This window comes from Dermochelys coriacea, chromosome 3 (assembly GCF_009764565.3).
Source record: "Dermochelys coriacea isolate rDerCor1 chromosome 3, rDerCor1.pri.v4, whole genome shotgun sequence".
Classification (NCBI taxonomy): domain Eukaryota; kingdom Metazoa; phylum Chordata; order Testudines; family Dermochelyidae; genus Dermochelys; species Dermochelys coriacea.
In genome coordinates this window covers 171408808-171426565 of record NC_050070.1, presented here as the reverse complement: position 1 = coordinate 171426565, position 17758 = coordinate 171408808, and the positions used below count along the sequence as shown (strand labels likewise).

The 17758-nt window shown below is 41.1% G+C and overlaps 1 long non-coding RNA gene across 1 annotated transcript; it reads right to left on the bottom strand.

Moving 5' to 3' along the window:
* Positions 1-1144: 1144 nt before the first annotated feature.
* Positions 1145-17224, bottom strand: LOC122459123. The gene is made up of 3 exons (XR_006279590.1): positions 17214-17224; positions 6876-6882; positions 1145-1254 (listed from the first exon to the last, which is right to left on the bottom strand). It is a non-coding gene; the product is annotated as an uncharacterized LOC122459123 (long non-coding RNA).
* Positions 17225-17758: the final 534 nt, after the last annotated feature.

Sequence of the window (17758 nt, the reverse complement as noted above, 5' to 3'; positions counted from 1 at the left end):
ATTCATGACGCATTACACCATCACCCAGCAATACAGAGATGACACTGGATTTGGCAGAGCTGTGCTGCAATCGACACATCCATGAACTCCTACCCGCCACTGGTGGTACTGCTTGGGAGTCACCTACAATGGAATGGACGTGAGCAAGCACTCGAAGAAGAAAAAACAGTTACCTTTTCGTAACTGTTGTTCTTTGAGATGTGTTGCTCATGTCCATTCCATGACCCACCCTCCTTCCCCACTGTTGGAGTTTCCGGCAAGAAGGAACTGAGGAAGGGGGGAGACGTGGCGCCCCTTTATATTGGTGCATACACACACCACTCCAGAGGGCACCAAAGCCAGTCCCCTATGGATACCACTGAAGGAAAAACTTCTGGCACCAGTGCATGTGATGAGCACACAATGTCAGTTACAAAAAGGTAACTGACTTTTGGCTTCCACTTTACGACCAGTTGATATCTGACCATAATCCAAGTAAAATAGAGATGGCAAGAGTGGGAAGAGAAAAACACTGACATCCCCCATTTTAAGGGCATCTGCCTTTCAACTGTCAAGATCGTTCTATTACTCTCTTCATTGCTCCTGGACACAAAGATAACAACAGTGGCAAGAAACAGCTATCCAGATTTTCAGATGAAGACAAACCCATTTATCTGCACTATTGTGACCGGTTCAGCTGCGTCGCTGTAGCGCTTTAGTGAAGATGCTCCTACACCAACAGGAGACCCTATCCCGGCGGTGTAGTTAATCCACCTCCCCCGAGAGGCAGCAGCTATGTCAACATGAGAAGCTCGCCTGCCAACACAGTGCTGTCTACACAGGGAGTTAGGTCGGTATAATTACAGTAGATCCTCAGAGTTACAGACACCTCGGGAATGGAGGTTGTTCATAACTCTGAAATGTTCGTAACGCAGAACAAAATGTTATGGTTCTTTCAAAAATTTACAACTGAACATTGACTTAATACAGCTTTGAAACTTTACTATGCAAAAGAAAAATGCTGTTAATTTAAATGAAACAAGCACAGCAACAGTTTCCTTACCTTTCTGAATCTTTTTTTAAGCCTTCCCTTTATTTTTTTTAGTAATTTATGTTTAACACAGCATTGTACTGTATTCGGGGGGGAGGGCTTGTTGTTTTGTTGTTGTCTCTGCTTCTGCCTAATTGCTTACTTCCGGTTCCAAACGAGGTGTGTGATGGACCGGTCAGTTTGTAACTCTGGTGTTCGTAACTCTGAGGTTCTACTGCACATCACTCAGGGATGTGGTTTTTTTCAGACCCCTGAGCAACATAGTTATACTCATAGGTCTGTAGTGTAGACCTGGCCTGAGAAATGAAAAACACCAAGAGGATGTCACACTGGGGCTCAGTACACTGGCTTCTGAATCAAATCTGGGTACAATTTCAGGTCTCAGCTGAAGAACTGCCAATGAGGATCATGTTACAATTCATGAAAGAGATGCAAGGGCAGAGCTGTCAAAGTCTTCAGAGAATTTGGCTTCCCTATGCCTCCCTCAAGCTGGTGCTGTCAACTCTTCAACAGCATTAACTGGGCCCTTCTGGCATCTCTCTCATTCATAATAAATTTAATTTTAAGGGCATTTTTCCATTAATTCAACCATATTGACTTGGACTCTCCATGCTTCTCCTTTGTCCCAGTCTGTGCCGTAAAATTAACAATGACTGTGCAAAAGTAACAAGGAGAGACAGCTCTGTGAAGCACAGATCCAAATACACAGAATTTGGAGACAAAGAAAAATTATTTATTGAAAAAACAGATTGATATTTTTCAGTGCTTTGCTGCTTAAACTAAGAAACAGAAGCCATAGGCCCAGATCCTGTTATTCTGCTCTTAACTTCCACTGAAATCAATGGAAATTAGGAGTCTAAATACTTTTAAGGATCTGGGCCCTACTTACTTTAAAAAAAAAACAAAAAATCCCTTTAAATATGTAATATTAGATATAGTCCAAACTTAATACTCACATTCAAGTATTCTTTTATCAAAATCTTCTATATAACCTTTACACATCAATGATTGCTGTTAGTTGCAAACTCTCATGGTTCAGGGCATAAGCCAATCTCTAACTAATGGGGGTTCAGAAGAAATTTACCCTATGGTCAGGTTATCCCATAACTGCCTACTGCAGGGTCCTTGAATCTTCCCCTGAAGCATCGGGTATTGACCACTGTTAGAGAAAGGCTATCAGATTAAATGGACCTCAGGCCTGATCCTATATGGCAGGGGTCCCCAATGCAGTGCCCATGGGCGCCATAGCGCCCACTGGGGCATTTTTGTGCACCCGCAGGAAACCCCCCCGCCAAGAAGCGTTGCCGTTTCTCGGCGGCATTTCAGCGGTGACGCTTCTTGCCGTTGCTGCTTTTCGGCAGCAGCATTTCAGTGGCGGAGTGTCTGGTGCCTGCCACAGCCTTCTGGGAATAGCAATATTCCATAGAAATAGAAAGGTTGGGGACCACTGCTATATAGCAAATCCTGTGTTCCCCAATGTTGTGCAGCTGTAACCTTTTATCTAGTAGTCAAACTTCTTAAACAGGGATAGGTGGTGTTGGGGAAAAAAATGTTTAGATTAAAAAGATCCTGCAAACAAAAATACTTTGATTGTAGTTTTCAATGTATATCCACTCTTTGTTTCTCTCAAAAACTAAAGTATCTAATGTGCTGGTCTGACACTAGAAGTTGCCATTCCTAGGCATGTCAGCTGCAGCAGTAATCAGTATGTCTTATACGGCCATGTCATTCCAGGAACGAGCACCAGGCAATTAGTTGACAGTCGTCCCTCACCAACCAACCATACATGAGGGTGATCCTCTTTGTAGCCATATCAGCGCAATCAAGACCACCAGCTCTTCGTCTGCAACAAGTCCTCACACTTTGCTGTCTCAGAGTAGTTATTAATGTTTCAAGAATGATTGATTTTTGTTTCATCATGAAAAAATGTGACTGTTGGTCTTCTGGATTAAATGAGCCAACTCTGGTGAACTTTCACTACCCTGCACATAATGCAAAAAGTTTAAAAGTAACTTTCCCACTTTTACTCAGAGATTCCCTTCTGCCACGTTGGGTTTGAATAAACCTATATCTTAACATGAAATCCAGGGGGAGTGTGACACAACACTGGATCTCAGGAGTGACTGTGTGGAAATCTAAGTACATACGTAAACAAACCGAGCCCTGAGAGACTTGGGGTGAAATCCTAGCCCCATTAAAATCACTGACAAAACTCTGACAAAAACTATTGACTTTGATGGGGACAGGATTTCACACTCTTGTTCTCAGGGATGTATATTGACTCAAGTATGTGAGGCAGTCAGTAAACATCAGTTGGATTTTTAACCCAAGCAAACTCATAAAATTGAAATAGCTCTACCATCTTCTTACTCTTCTCCCTCCCTGATTAGTTCCCTCTGGTGTTCTCTGACTCCTGCCATAAGCTACCTCCACTGTCTTCAAGCACATATTGCATGTACTCACTTTCTCTAGCTGGGCCCCAGTCATGTGACTCACTCCACGTGGCATCCATGATCCCTTGTGGAGCCCCACTGAAATTCACAGGGATTGGAACAGGTGTCCTCTCATGCAGAAGAATTTACCATTAGAGACACCACACATGGTTGCCCTATAACTGGCAATTTTTTGCACAGTTCTCCTTCCAACAGTCAAAACATTTTCGGCTTTATACCTGATCTGACAGTTATTAATACTACAGCACGTACATACCACTGATTTTTATATGATTTAGAACAAAGTGAGAGTAAAGGTAACAGTTACATTAATAAATGTTAAGTGCCTGTGAATTTTTATGATATCAAACTATTCCCCACCTCCCAAGAGGGTCTGTACAAGCACAAAAAACGTGCCTATTTGGCAAGGACTACAGACAAAGATTTTTTTCTTTAACCTTCCTCCTCTACACCAAGGGCAAAAATATTTGAGAGAAGACTCTGGGCCCCGCTCCCTTTTTTTCCCCCTGCAGCAGTTAGAGGTACTCTGATGGTTTAATAGAATTCTCTAAAGACTTTGGTGCTAAAAAGAATTCTAGGGTTGGAGTAGAGTTAGGGTTTTTGTAGTAGAACAGTAGAGGGGACAATGACATAGCCTTACTGTCACTGAAGTGATTGTAATGAGTCCTTAATTTTGTTTGCATTCTAAGCATGATGTCCCTTCTACCTTTTTCAAAACACAAGACAAAACTCCTTTTGGCCTAAAATTTCCCCTATTTAGTCTAAGGTCTGAGAAAATTATTTGGATGGGCTAGTTTGGAGTGATTGGTGTGGGGCAACATGTTTTTTTGTTGTGGTGGTCGTTGGATTTTTTGTGTTTGGATTTTGGGGGGAGGGCCCAGTTTTGGAAAAAGGATCCAAACCTTTTTTTTTAGTCCGTTCAATTTAAACCGATCCTACGTGATAGTCCTCAGGGAGCAAAGTAATTAACCACTAGGAGTAATTAACCACTGGGAGCGAAGTAAAGCTACTCTCCCTCCTCTAGCCAGCACTGGCCACCTTTGGATCTCAAGGGGCCCACTGGTGGAGTGGGAAGATGTGCACCTACCTTATTACTACCCTCCTTCAGGTACCTTTCAGAATGCGCTGCCAGGGCCTACACTGGGCAGTAACACTGCAGCACGTTAGAGCATTCTACAAATCACATCCCTCTCATGCGCTTTGCCGTGCCATTTAGACAAGCCTTTAATCCTTCTACAAGTTATAGTGACCTAAGGCCATTTCATTCCTGAACAAGAACGTCCACACAAGGGTTGGCTGCCACCTCTGAGGTACAAAACAAACAGGGACATCCCTGAGCTGGCACAGGGGAGCACAGAAGGAGTGTGGGAATAGAAGAGTGAAGGGGAAGCAGGGCCCTGCTGAGCAGCTGCCACCATGGTGAGGGTGCTGTGGAGCTGCCATCTTGAGCTCTTTTTGCTGCTCTCAGAGGCTTGTTGGTCAGGCAAGAATCAGCAGCTGCTGCTGTATAACAGCTCCTGTTGGTGAGCCGTGGAGCAGCCAGGTGGGAAAAGGAGCAGCAGCACCGCAGAGCAGAAAGAGATGTACACCCCAGCAGCAGCCCGAGAGGTGACTCAGCTGACAGATTTCCTGGGACAACCAGCTCAAAAAAGGGAAAACCCTGGGAAAACCCGGACAGATGGCAACCCTAATAGAGTGAATGTGCTCTAACTTAGACCATGCCTATGCTACCACTTATGTTGGCAAAACTTACCTTGCTCAGGGGTGTGAATATTCAACCCCATGAGCAACATAAGTGATGCCGGCATAAGTGCTAGAACACAGAGCTTCTGCCGCCCGTGGGGGAGGTTTTTTTATGCTGACTGGAGAGCTCTCTCCGGTAAGCATAGAGCGTCTTCAGTACATACGCTGCAGCAGCCCAACTGTACAGGTACAGGTGTGCTGCTGTAGGGCTGTAAGTGTAGACCTGCCCTTATGCACATTGACTTCACGCCGTTAGTTACTTCCCTTTAACTGCCCTGAGTGTCCCATTGTAGACATGGCCTAAGATACACCCTTCTACCACAAACCTTTGAGTAGGGGTAGGAAGCAACCTAGGGGACCCATCCAAAACTTCTGTGGTGAAATCCTAGTCGATTGAAGGAAGAGGGTTTCTCCAATTATGTCAATGGGGCCAAGATGTCACCCTATTTTATACACATATCTACCCTTATAAGAAAAAGTTCCCATCTGTACTCAGTAGGGAGCTCATTAACTTTACAATATTACATCATAACACAGTATCTAAACTGACTGTGGCTGCATATATGTAACTAATGAATCCCAAACAGATATGTTTTCCCTTAAAGTTCAGCCCTTGCTCGGATTGTTTTTGTTATGCTGGAGCACATTATGTGACACTGTTCAGTGTTATGCAATACTCTAGGAAGGCATGTCAAAAATGCCCATTGAAGAGTAAAGTGATTTCATATCCAAAACAAATACTTTGGTAAATACTAGTATACAAAAGGCAGGTATTTTGAATTAAGGGATCTGCAGGGAATTGGCATATCACAAAGCTCCAATTAGCTTTCAAATTATCTCCCACACAATGTGTACAAATATTTCTAACCAGACTTCACTGGAAAATGGATTCTCAATGCTTCTATTTACCTAATAGTTAACACAAGGATAACAACACACATACAAATTTAAAATAAAAACACATGTGTTTTTCCCCCAAATAAGGATTTGCAACAGATGTGCTCTTTTAATAATATTTCTTCATCCAATGCTTTTCTCTTAAAGATCTGTAATTTTTAAAAAAATTATTTGTACTAAAAGTACAAATCGTTATCCTAATAAATGATAAACCCTTTTATCTGACAAATGTGGATTTAAAATAAAATATTCCATCCTTATTTCTTACTCAGAAATCCCACTCCCATCAATGGGAGTTTTGTATAAAGAGAATAGAATCTAGTCCAAATATAAACGTAGACATGATTTTCATATGGAGCGTATCTAAAGAACATCATAATTAGATTTTCCTATTCTTGCATTAATGAAATAAGCCTTAAAATATTCACTTTCTGTGATTGTCAGTAGTGTACTCTCACTTCTTCAACAAACAAATGCCTCAGAGAGGCCCCCAAGGTCCCCAAACTTCTCTTTGTATAATTCATAGCAATGATGTCTGATGTTTAGAGCAAGGGACTATGCATTACAACTACTTGGTTTAAGTCCCAGTCCCATCTGCCATCAACAGAGTAAACTCCAGCAAAACACTTGACTGTTCTCTGCCTCAGTTTCCACATCTGTCAAATAGTAACAGTACTTTCCTCTACTATGTTTCTTTTGCAGCTGTACATCAGAAAGAATTAGTGTAACAAAATTCCATAAACAAGCAGAACAACAGAGCTATTAGCAAATCAGCCCAACTCAACCAAATCCAAACGAATTCAGAGAGAGAGAGAGAGAGAGAGAGAGAGAGAGAGAGAGAGAGAGAGAGAGAGAGAGAGAGAGAGAGCTTACAACAAATAATGGGATGCCTATGTTAATCTATGCTATTCTGAGTAGAAAATGTCTGCAACCTGAATTCTTATAACATAGAGTGTTGGTTTTATTCTTGTCTACAGATTTTCAGGAACAGTAAATCAAGTCAAGCTGCATTATGCTTCATTATGCTTCATCCAGTTATGTGATGTTCTGCTCAATATGAGAATACAAAATTTGCTGCACAAAATAATAATTTGAATATAAACATTCTTTGCAAAATTCCCATTCCATGTATATATATATATATATATATATATATATATATATATATATGAAAACAGAGTCTTCTGAGGGGAAATGTCAGGCAACCTTAATAATAGGCAGTGCTACCATCTCTACCCATAATATGTAGACTGAGCATCCTGGCATCCTGAAAGAAGTCCGGTTTCACACCAGCCACACAGGGAGAGGAAGTCAGTGGGAAGATTTTGCAGTCCTAGCACATTTTACCAATAAATCGCATCAGAAAACAAAGTGTCATTGAGCTAGAATGCTTTTGCACTGCAGAAAAAATGCATGAACAGGGCTGCAAGAAATTGCTGTAAAAACTTAGAGACTCAACTGAGTGAATTAATGATGGCCTACAAGCAGCAAATCAACATAAACTGCAGCGAGAGCCAAGAGGTAACTGAATACTGACCGCTAGAAAATAACTGGTTGGCAGCCACAATTCACTGAGCTTTTTAATTTTCGGTTGAAACCAAAGTCAAGTCAAAGTTAGTAAAACTGAGTAATCCTAAAAACCTGATTTAATATATATAGACAATATACAGAGAATAACCTTTAAAAAGATAAAAATTCATTGCCATGGAGCAAGTTTTGTACTTGGTTCGCACTACCCCGATTTCACATTAAGGCAAAAAATCAGAAAAGCAGATGAAAGTTTATTTTTCTTTTGATAAAAGGAGATAAATTGGCTTTGGGCAGCTTGCCACCAATTTGACCCCCCAATACTGTAAATTAATCTTACACTTGATGGGAAAAAAAATCTGAATATCTTCCAGGATTCAAGTCCTTTGGCTGAACCTCTCAGGGGTGAATCCCTTGGTGATGCTCCTTGATCCTGACTCTTTCAGTAGGGCCTCTTCCCTGAAACCAACCACACTGGTTTCTCTCATAGATTCCACTTGGTCTCTCTCTCGACTTGACAACTTGACCATGACACTTCTCTCATTTAAATTGCTACCACCAATACCACCATTACTCACAGCTTGGGGATCAGATTTTGCTCTCATTTTACACTAACGTAATTCCAGAATAATTCCACTGAGCTGAGTGAAGTAATTTTGGATTTACAGTGTGATAATTTAAGAGGAAATTTGGCCTTTAAATAATTTGTGCCCCAATTGAGCAACAAAAGTCAGTAACTATGATAGGAAAAGAATTGTAGCTGATTTTGACGTCATCAATTTAAAAAGATTTTTCTAACTTGTTTATACACAGACAGTGCTCAGTAACTTACTGTAACAATACAGGGGATGACTTTCAGCTACATTTAGACTTACACATATTTCCATAAAGAAAAGGAGTACTTGTGGCACCTTAGAAACTAACAAATTTATTAGAGCATAAGCTTTCGTGAGCTACAGCTCACTTCATCGGATGCATTTGGTGGAAAAAACAGAGGGGAGATTGATATACACACACAGAGAACATGAAACAATGGGTTTATCATACACACTGTAAAGAGAGTGATCACTGCTGGTGATGGCTTATCTTAAGTGATCAGTCTCCTTACAGTGAGTATGATAAACCCATTGTTTCATGTTCTCTGTGTGTGTATATCAATCTCCCCTCTGTTTTTTCCACCAAATGCATCCGATGAAGTGAGCTGTAGCTCACGAAAGCTTATGCTCTAATAAATTTGTTAGTCTCTAAGATGCCACAAGTACTCCTTTTCTTTTTGCGAATACACACTAACACGGCTGCTACTCTGAAACATATTTCCATGTTATCTTTTGCGAGGCTTTCATGTAACCTTATGAAAATACTGACACTGAGATTTGCTTTAAAACACAGGCACTTTCCAATCCTGACATACCATTTTTTTATATGGTTTGCTCCTGCATAACACTAAATGCCAAATATCACACATGGATATCAGAAATACAGTATAACAGTGTCATAGTCTAGACATTTAGGATTTCACTGTTATCATATAAACCAACATGAGCATGTGGACTTCATGGTCAACCTAACGTAGAGAACTTAGGACGACCTGTATTATTATTTGACAGTGACAGAGCTGGGAATAGAATCCAGGTTTCCTGACACCTGGTTGTGAGAATGTGCCATCTCCTCAGAAACAATAAGGGGAAAATATAACAGCTGGAACAACAAGAGATGCAGCAAGCAGCAGACAATTGCAAAATGGCCACCTTAGGGCTGCAGCTGCTGCAGTCTGCCAAATTTAAAGGGCAAGTCCCAGAATATGCATGCTGGGAAAAAGTTCCTGTAAGGGACAATCTGATCTAGAGGAAGGTTGGCAGAAAGTAGGCTGTCATCACAGAAGAGGTTGTGGTGGGGTACCGTATACCACCACGGTGTTAAAGTAATATAGTGCCTTATTTCATGGGCCATGCTGCCAGCCAGTGTGATAACTTCAGCTTGCCAAGTACCTTTGAGTTCCACTGTTGCTCATTAAATATTAATTGCGGGGGTGAGAAAAAAGAGAGGAACTGTTAAATTGGGAAGACAGGTACAAACTGTTGCATAAGCAGGAGGCACATTAAGAGCCCAATCCTGCAGTTTGTTGCATGTGGGAAATTCCTTGTGTGAAGCCCCACTTAAGTCAGTGGTGTTCCATGTGGATGGAAGGGTCTGCCCACAGGCAACAGTATGGATAACACGATCCAATGGCTGGAAGTTGAAGCTAGACAAATTCAGACTGGAAATAAGGCACAAACTTTTAACAGTGAAAGTAATTAACCACTGGAACAATTTAGTACGGGACACAGTGGATCCTCCATCACTGACCACTTTTAAATCAACATTGAATATTTTTTCTAAAAGATCTGTCCTGTGAATTATTTGGGGGAAGTTCTATGGCCTGCGTCATACAGGAGGTCAGACTAAATGATCAGAGTGGTCCCTTCTGGCCTTGGAATCTATAAAGAAGTTGGAGGACATGGAGTTTAACTGATTAATCTGATATCACTGACATCACTGGAAGCTTGAAAGAGTTTTCAGGTCAGAGACTGGTTTCAGGGAGGAGAGTTTCAGGTTTTTAATCAATCTGAATTTTGTGAAACAAAAAGCTGGCTGTTACGTCACCATGTAAAATTATATTTATGTTGGCTACCTCTCTAAGGCAACGTTTCTCGGTTCCTTCAAATGGCAGGAAATATCTGGAATCCAATCAAGAGGGAGTCAGAAAGTCTTGTTAAATGTTAAGAAAACAAGAAGATGCAACTCAGGAAATGAGCTTTGTAACTGTCCGCTGTGCTGCAGCCAGGTATCAGCTAAATGTTAGGTTATCATTATAACCTCCAAGCTGGAAAGAAAAGAATACATCTTGCATTTAGTTTAATGGTAAATTTCAAAAGCGCCTAAGTTCCATTTTCAAATATGCCTTAGGAGCCTAAATGCAGTGTAGTTGAGCTGCATCAGTCTCAGCATATTAGAGAGACAAGGTGGGTGAGGTAATCTCTTTTATTGGATCAAGTTCTGATGGTGAGAGAGAGAAGCTTTCCAGATTGTTGTAATCAGTTTATTACAAGCTGTAACAATCTGCAACTCATGAACTCCTCCCCCCCTTCCCCTTTTTTGTCCTATGACTTCAGGAGTGCTAACTAGCCACTTCACTTCGGATGGTCTCTTACAATATGTGCTAACTACTTATGCTAAACTATTTGTTCCACCTTGTATTTAGCTGCTACACTCGGAGTAACTTTCCCAGACCTGAAGAGCTCTGTGTGGCTCAAAAGCTTGTCTCTCTCACCTACAGACGTTGGTCCAATAAAAGATATTACCTCACCTCCTCTTCTCTCTCTCTCTAATATCCAGGGACTGACATGCAGGGCTGGCTCTACGTCTTTTGCCGCCCCAAGCTCCGAGAGCACAACTGCCCAAGCAAAACGAAAAGGATGGCTGGAATGCCGCCCCTGGAATTGTGCTGCCCCAAGCACATGCTTGCTTTGCTGGTGCTTAGAGCTGGTCCTGCTGACACGGCTACAACCACACTTCATATAAGAAAACTATTTCTATTCCTCACTAAGCAGGATCAAGTTTGACTACTACTGAACTACTGAATCCCTTAATACAACAAGCTAGCTATTGCAACCCTCCAGAAATTTCTAGTCCAACCTTGTCCTCTATTTCTTACACCTTGTAATCTCTTAGACATTTGCTAGTGTGTAATATACACAAGCAGGTAAAACTTTTCTCCTTTCCTCTATCTGGTTATCTATCCAGGTCCTTGCACTAGTAGTGTAGTATCTGAGCACATCTCAAAGTAAAAGACAAGAACTGGGATCTCTCTCTCTCTTCCATCCCTACCAATGAAAGGCAGGTTTAAGATAATTAAAACAATTATGCAAACTATTTTGAATATATAAAAATGGGATTTTTATAGATGAGGTGGGGGGGAAGCTAGGGCTAAGTGGTGAATCTATGGGAGAATGTAGTGAAGTTAATGACCGTTCTGATTTTGTCTTTCTGTGAACTTCAGAGTCTGGATCTGGCTTCTCTGAGGGTTTTGTACCCCGTGACCACACAACTTCCTGTATTGACCAACAGTTTAATTGTTCCATGTTATAGCGATCGTGGTCACAGAGAGAAAGAGATCTCTCAGGCAGCCAGAGCTTTGCAATTCAGGCCATCAGCCTTGAACAGTCTTCTGTGTTCAGCTGCCCTCTATATTCTACTAGAATAAGAAAATAATCAAACTTCCTGAGAATAATGAACTATGACCAATAAGGAGCATGTGCTTATAAATTACAAATCAGGCAGATAAACTTTCTTTGTGTCATGTAATTCTAGTGACAACACCAAAAAAAATAAACTTTAAATAACAGCAGACACTTGAATGTGGTAAAATGATTCCTTCCAATTTAAGTAACAGGTCATTTTACCCGGTCACTAAAATCCTACTGTTCTTTTGTTCTTAGCAGTGAAAAAGGAAAAAGAAAACTATTGAGTGTAGCTTGGACAGTCAGTGAAAACAAATACTCGGTTTACTCTTACTTTCCGCTCTTCCTGACTGAATTAATGAAAATGGTGATCTTTGGCCTCTTCTTTAGGCTAGAGAGGCAATGAGACTGGCAGAGCTAATATCCCCCACAGCCCACAGCAATGCTGACAAAACATTTTAACGTGAGAACACAGTGTGCTAGTCAGGCACTGCATTCCCTCAAGAGAATACAGTAGACATTGTATGCATTACATTTAACTAGACTCGGACATTAAGAACTTCAGTCCTCTTGTTTGATGGTAAAGGTCAAGAGAGGTCATTCTAAACTCAATTTTCTTTCTAGGTGTATTATGTCTTTCTAGGTCCCTCTTTCTATCAGTTACTTGTTAAATAGCAGGCAATCTTTTATTATTTATTGTTATTATTTTAGTAATTCCAGTAACATTATACAGTAAGTTTCACCAGGAAAAATAATCAGAATGCCTCAGAGCATCCCCACAGTCCTTTTAGTAAACATTTCTGGAGTACAAGGATCTGGTGGAAATTTGTCAGACCCTCACCTCAGAAAATAACCTTGGCCAATCTTCAAATTCAGAGGAAGCAAAATTCCTCCATGAAAAAGACCAAACTTCAGCTTTGAGCAGAGGGCAGTTTTTGTTCTGTTTTTTATCCTGTTAAACACAACTACCCACAGGAATCATCAGCACTGTGCAGCAGTTAAACACAATAGATGGATAGCAACTCCTGTGGCTGCTTTCTGAGCAGTAACAAGGATTTTTCTAAAATGTGGTGCCAACAACAGTGGCAAAAATTATTTCCCATCTGGCTTCTCTTGTCCAATATACCTTTCTGCATTCTGCCCTTTTCAACAGTACAGAGGAGGAAAAAAATAAAAACAAAGTTCAACCATTTAGGTGTTCCTGTCTATCAAGTTTTTCTAAGGTTGCCCATCCCCATGGTATCTGAGTTCCTCTTTGTGTTTCAAAGTTTTCCAAAGTGGTTGCATTACATGACAAAGCCACATTTTGGTAGTTATGCTTAAAAATAGGGCAGTTGCTTGAAAGAAGAACCCAGTCCTGGTCTCCAGAACAAAACCTGAAAACTTGGATCATGCAGGAAAGGGATGGAAAGAGGGCAGGAGTGGATGAGCTTCTGCTCCTGGGCCCCAAAAGCTAGTCATGTTGGCAGGGCATCGGAGGGGAGTAATGTTCACCTGGAGTCCTTCCCAGGGCTCCTCTTGGGATGGTGCAGCTTTGTGCTGCCCAATACTCAATGAGTTGCACAGTGGCTCAGTCTAGCCCTTTGCAAGTACAATATCTTTAGAAGAACAAAGATGAGCTTCCCACCTTGACATGAGCTTGAAGAACAGCATGGAAAATGCAGTGCAAGAGCCATTTGGCTTGCTTCATTTGGGGAACATTGCCAATGTGTGATACAAAAACAATGTGTGATTTGTAAAGACTTTGTAAATTTGTAAAGCACATCATAGCATCACTTCATAAATTCAAAGGCCAAAACATGACAGCATATTATAACATTGTAACATAATAAGTCAAACATTCAGGGACAGTTTTAACCCTGGTATAAGTCAACACAACTGTTGACTTCAATGGAAATTGCACCTGTTTACTTTGAGGAGTCCTTTAAAAGGATCATTTACATGGGAGCAAACATGGGGAAAATATTTATACAAAGAGAAAACCTAACTGCGCTCCTTTGTTTATTATTTCACATATTAGTGTTTGAATGAGATTTTCCTCACCACTTCAGCAACTAATGGAATGCACCTGATGTCAGAATTTCAGCCTTATGGGTGAAATCCTGCTGAAGTCAATGGCAACGCCCCCCCACACACACACACACCGGATGGTGGTTCTCTTGGCTAGACTTTGGCAGCTCAGCCCTCCGGCCAACCGGCACATGCTGTCCCCATTTCCAGGGTATACAGTCCCAAATTCTTATCACAGCCCTGGTATGAGACCATATCTCTTAGGCTTCTTCCCAGAGGCACTGCCTTCTTCAGACACCTAACTGGGGCCCATCTTGGTACCTTCCAAAGGTTCCTCTTCAGCAGCCCTCCCTAGGCTCAGTCTGCTACCAGACCAGCAGTGTCCATCTCGGTACCCTGGTCTGGTCTGGCCAAGTTTTATGTTCGGTCCCCCAGGTTCAGCCTGCCCACACTGACTTTTCGATGGTTCTGCTGCTATTCTATCCATCCAGCCAAGCACCTGGTCTTTGGCAGCATCCGCTGGGCTCAGTTCTGTCTGGTGAGCTCTCTGCCGTGAGCTATCCACAGTCCTGCTGTTCGTCTAGCTAGCCAGGCACCTGCTCCTCCCTTATCAAGCTCCACACAGCAATTGAACTTCTCTGCTGATTGTCTTATATAGGATCCTTCTGGCCACAGATTGGTTGCTCCATCAGGCCCTCTGATTGACCACTCCTCTGCAGCTACTGTAGGATTTCCCTCTGCTCTATTCTGGGACAGGGTGATGCAGGGCCATGAGACCTCCAGCAGGGGGCCTCCAGATCTAGTCCACCCTGCCACATTTCTTCTGAAGCCACCAGCTCTGCCTCTGTCTGAGACAGGATTCTTGACCAGAAGGACCATGGGTCTAGTCCAGAATGGCCAGTCCTATGTAGCTATGAGATATACGAGATACTTTATAATAGAAATGGGCCCAGGCTAGAAACCTGGATCCAAGTTGTTTCCCAACTGTGGGGCTGTTCCTGACATTTTCATTTCTACATCTGTGAAGAGTGAAAGTTTTCCCCAATGTCAATGTCCCTCTGTAAGAGGCAAATGCATGAGAAGTAAGTGCGCTGGCCCATTTGCATAAGTGGTGCGTTGGAGTGCTACACGAAGGTCTGAGTTTGTTTCTTGGTCTCAGGTTGAAGATGTGGAGGGGCAGCTTGTTAAACCCTCAGAGAAGAGAGTGCTTCCTATCACTCAGCTGCATCCCCACAGGGCAATTCTAGGAGAAGCATTGACAGGCTCTGGAGGGAATCCTGTCCACTCTTCTTCAAGTGGAAAGATGTTGACTTTGACACGAAGCATTCTACTTGGGTAGGCTTAAAGTCGGTGGGCTCCAATAAGCATTTGGCAGACCCTTCCTCTGCTTCCTGGGGGGGGGGATGAATGCAGTTTTGCACGTTTCTCATTCCCAAATTTAAAAAATGAAAACCATTTAACCTGGCAGTGTTCCACTGAAAGAGCAAATGGAAATAATACTGTCCATCCTCACTTTCCTATAGGGGAAAGAAGATTTAAAGAGCTTTTGTAGAAGAAGATAATAAGGGAGTAAACCATTTGGGGGGAAATGTTCCACAATTTTTATACATTTTTAAAACACACTAGAGGCTTCTAATTACAACCCCCACCCCCATAAGGAAGCAGCCCTAACAGGAAAGAAAACAATGGTTACTTGTCATCTAAGTATAAATAAGATGGGTCTTACTATGTTAAGCCTTTAATTTTTAATCCATTTCTTGAAACAACTCTTTGCATTTCATGATTATAGTCAAGAGGCCTGAGCTTTTGTGGTCAAAATAACTTGATTGTGAATGGTTGTTCCAGCTGATGGAGTTGGTTTTGAAGCTAGAGAGCCAGAGTGGTGAAATCGGAATGCCACAGGACATTAGTTTACAGAGTTTATGCATCACTGAAAATCTATTTTATGATTTAAAACTGAAATTAAAAGTACAGCAAAGATAGAAATTCCTATTAATCTGAAACTTTCTCTTTCTCACCTTGTCATAAAAGGCCTTTGTTCCAGCAACCATTGTCTCTTATCTATCCACAGGAGTTTGCCAAAGGAAGTTGACACTTCATTTGTAGATAGCTGGGAAGAGTGGTACTACTTGAATCCTGTTTATCTTCAGAAGTGATACTTTCCTCTTCCACTGATGGCAAAAGATTTATGTAGAGAGATAAAATAATTGGAAAATGTAACTGAACAACCCATACACAATACATCTTTATTGCAAGCAGTAGTTGGGTATTTGTTTCATTTGTGTTCTTACTTTTAAAAATTCAGCTATAACAGGGAATTGGCTACTATCTGAGAAATTAACATCCAACCAATCCAACCTGTACCACTGAATTCGAACTGGTTGAACTAATTGTTGCAAATAAATGATCTGCTGTGGTTAGGGTTTGTCTTCATTGCCCAAAATGTGTATTTGTAGCACAGGATAACATAGCATTAGCTGTCTTGCTGTAAAGATCTGGTGGAGATAAAGCACTATTGTTTTACCATGAAGTAAACTAGGAGAGGGCAGCCATATGTATGGGATATAGTGCTGACCTCACCTAGCTACCTTGCAGTAAAACCTAGAAGTGCCTTGTCTCCACTAGGGGTTTACAGTGAGATGGCTAATGCATGTTAGTTATCCTATCAAAAAAAAACCCAAAAAAACATGTTTTGGTACTGAAGCCACAGCCTTAGTATTTTTTCCTGTTTCAGAACTATTCACTAACTGATTCTGGTTTCTTTGAATATATTCCTCTTTAATAAGTATTCACATAATAGTTTATGCAAACAAATGTCAAGCTATTAGGAAGTTTACACATTTATTCACTTCTCCCTACCCAGTACTTTTGAGGCACGATTGTTTACTAAAGTCCCTCTGCTCCAAGAAAAACATTTAAACAGGAGAATAATGAATGAAAAATAACAAAAACCTAATAGCAAACAATGAATACTTTTGTTCACTCAAGAACACCTTTTATTATTCATTCCATAATATGTGTGGAACAGCCTTTTCCGAAATATTCATGATAACCAAGGCCCTGATCTAGCAAAACACTTAAGCACACACTTAACTTTAAGCTTGGGAAGAGTCTTATTTATTTTAAAAGGACTGCTAGCATGTTTAAGAGCTTTCCTGGATCACAGCCAATACCCCATTTGCAGTACAGTTTGTTAGTAGCTAGTGATAAGTGTTATTAACATGGTCAAACTGAACAATCATTCAGAATATTCAGAATATTGTGCCAATATTGGCTCTTCTCCAAATGCACTGATTTGAACGTATGGTCTCAGTGGTCAGGACAGAAAACCACAGACTATACACTTGACTTGCGATGGTCACTTTAGGAGGAAGAGACTCTAGTTTTACAGACCTTTTAATTCCTGATACACCATCCCTTTCCCTTTTACAAATATCCTGCTGTGAAACTCCAATGTGCTTTCTAGACACTGGTGATCATGGAGCTGTCTACTTTATAAAGTGTCCATCAGCCAGGAAAGGAGGCAGCTCATAAGAATCAAGAAGCTGAGCTATTGCAATGCTCTCATTTTTTTGTTATGGGTTTGTACAGTGTCAAGAACAACAGGGCCATGATCCATGATTGGGTGCTATTGCATACAAGTGATAATAATAATAATTAATAATAAATATTCTATTACCCCCCTCCTGACAGCAAAGCATAAAGTACATAATCTCCACCATCTTTATTTGCCATGAAAATGGGAATGTCTGAGTTTGTTTTCAAACCTGAATTTCCCATATGCCAACACAAAGCACTGCAGCACTAAAAAACCAAACCAACCACAGCATTTAAAATAAAATAAAATAAGGCACATAACAATGTACTGGTTTGAATAC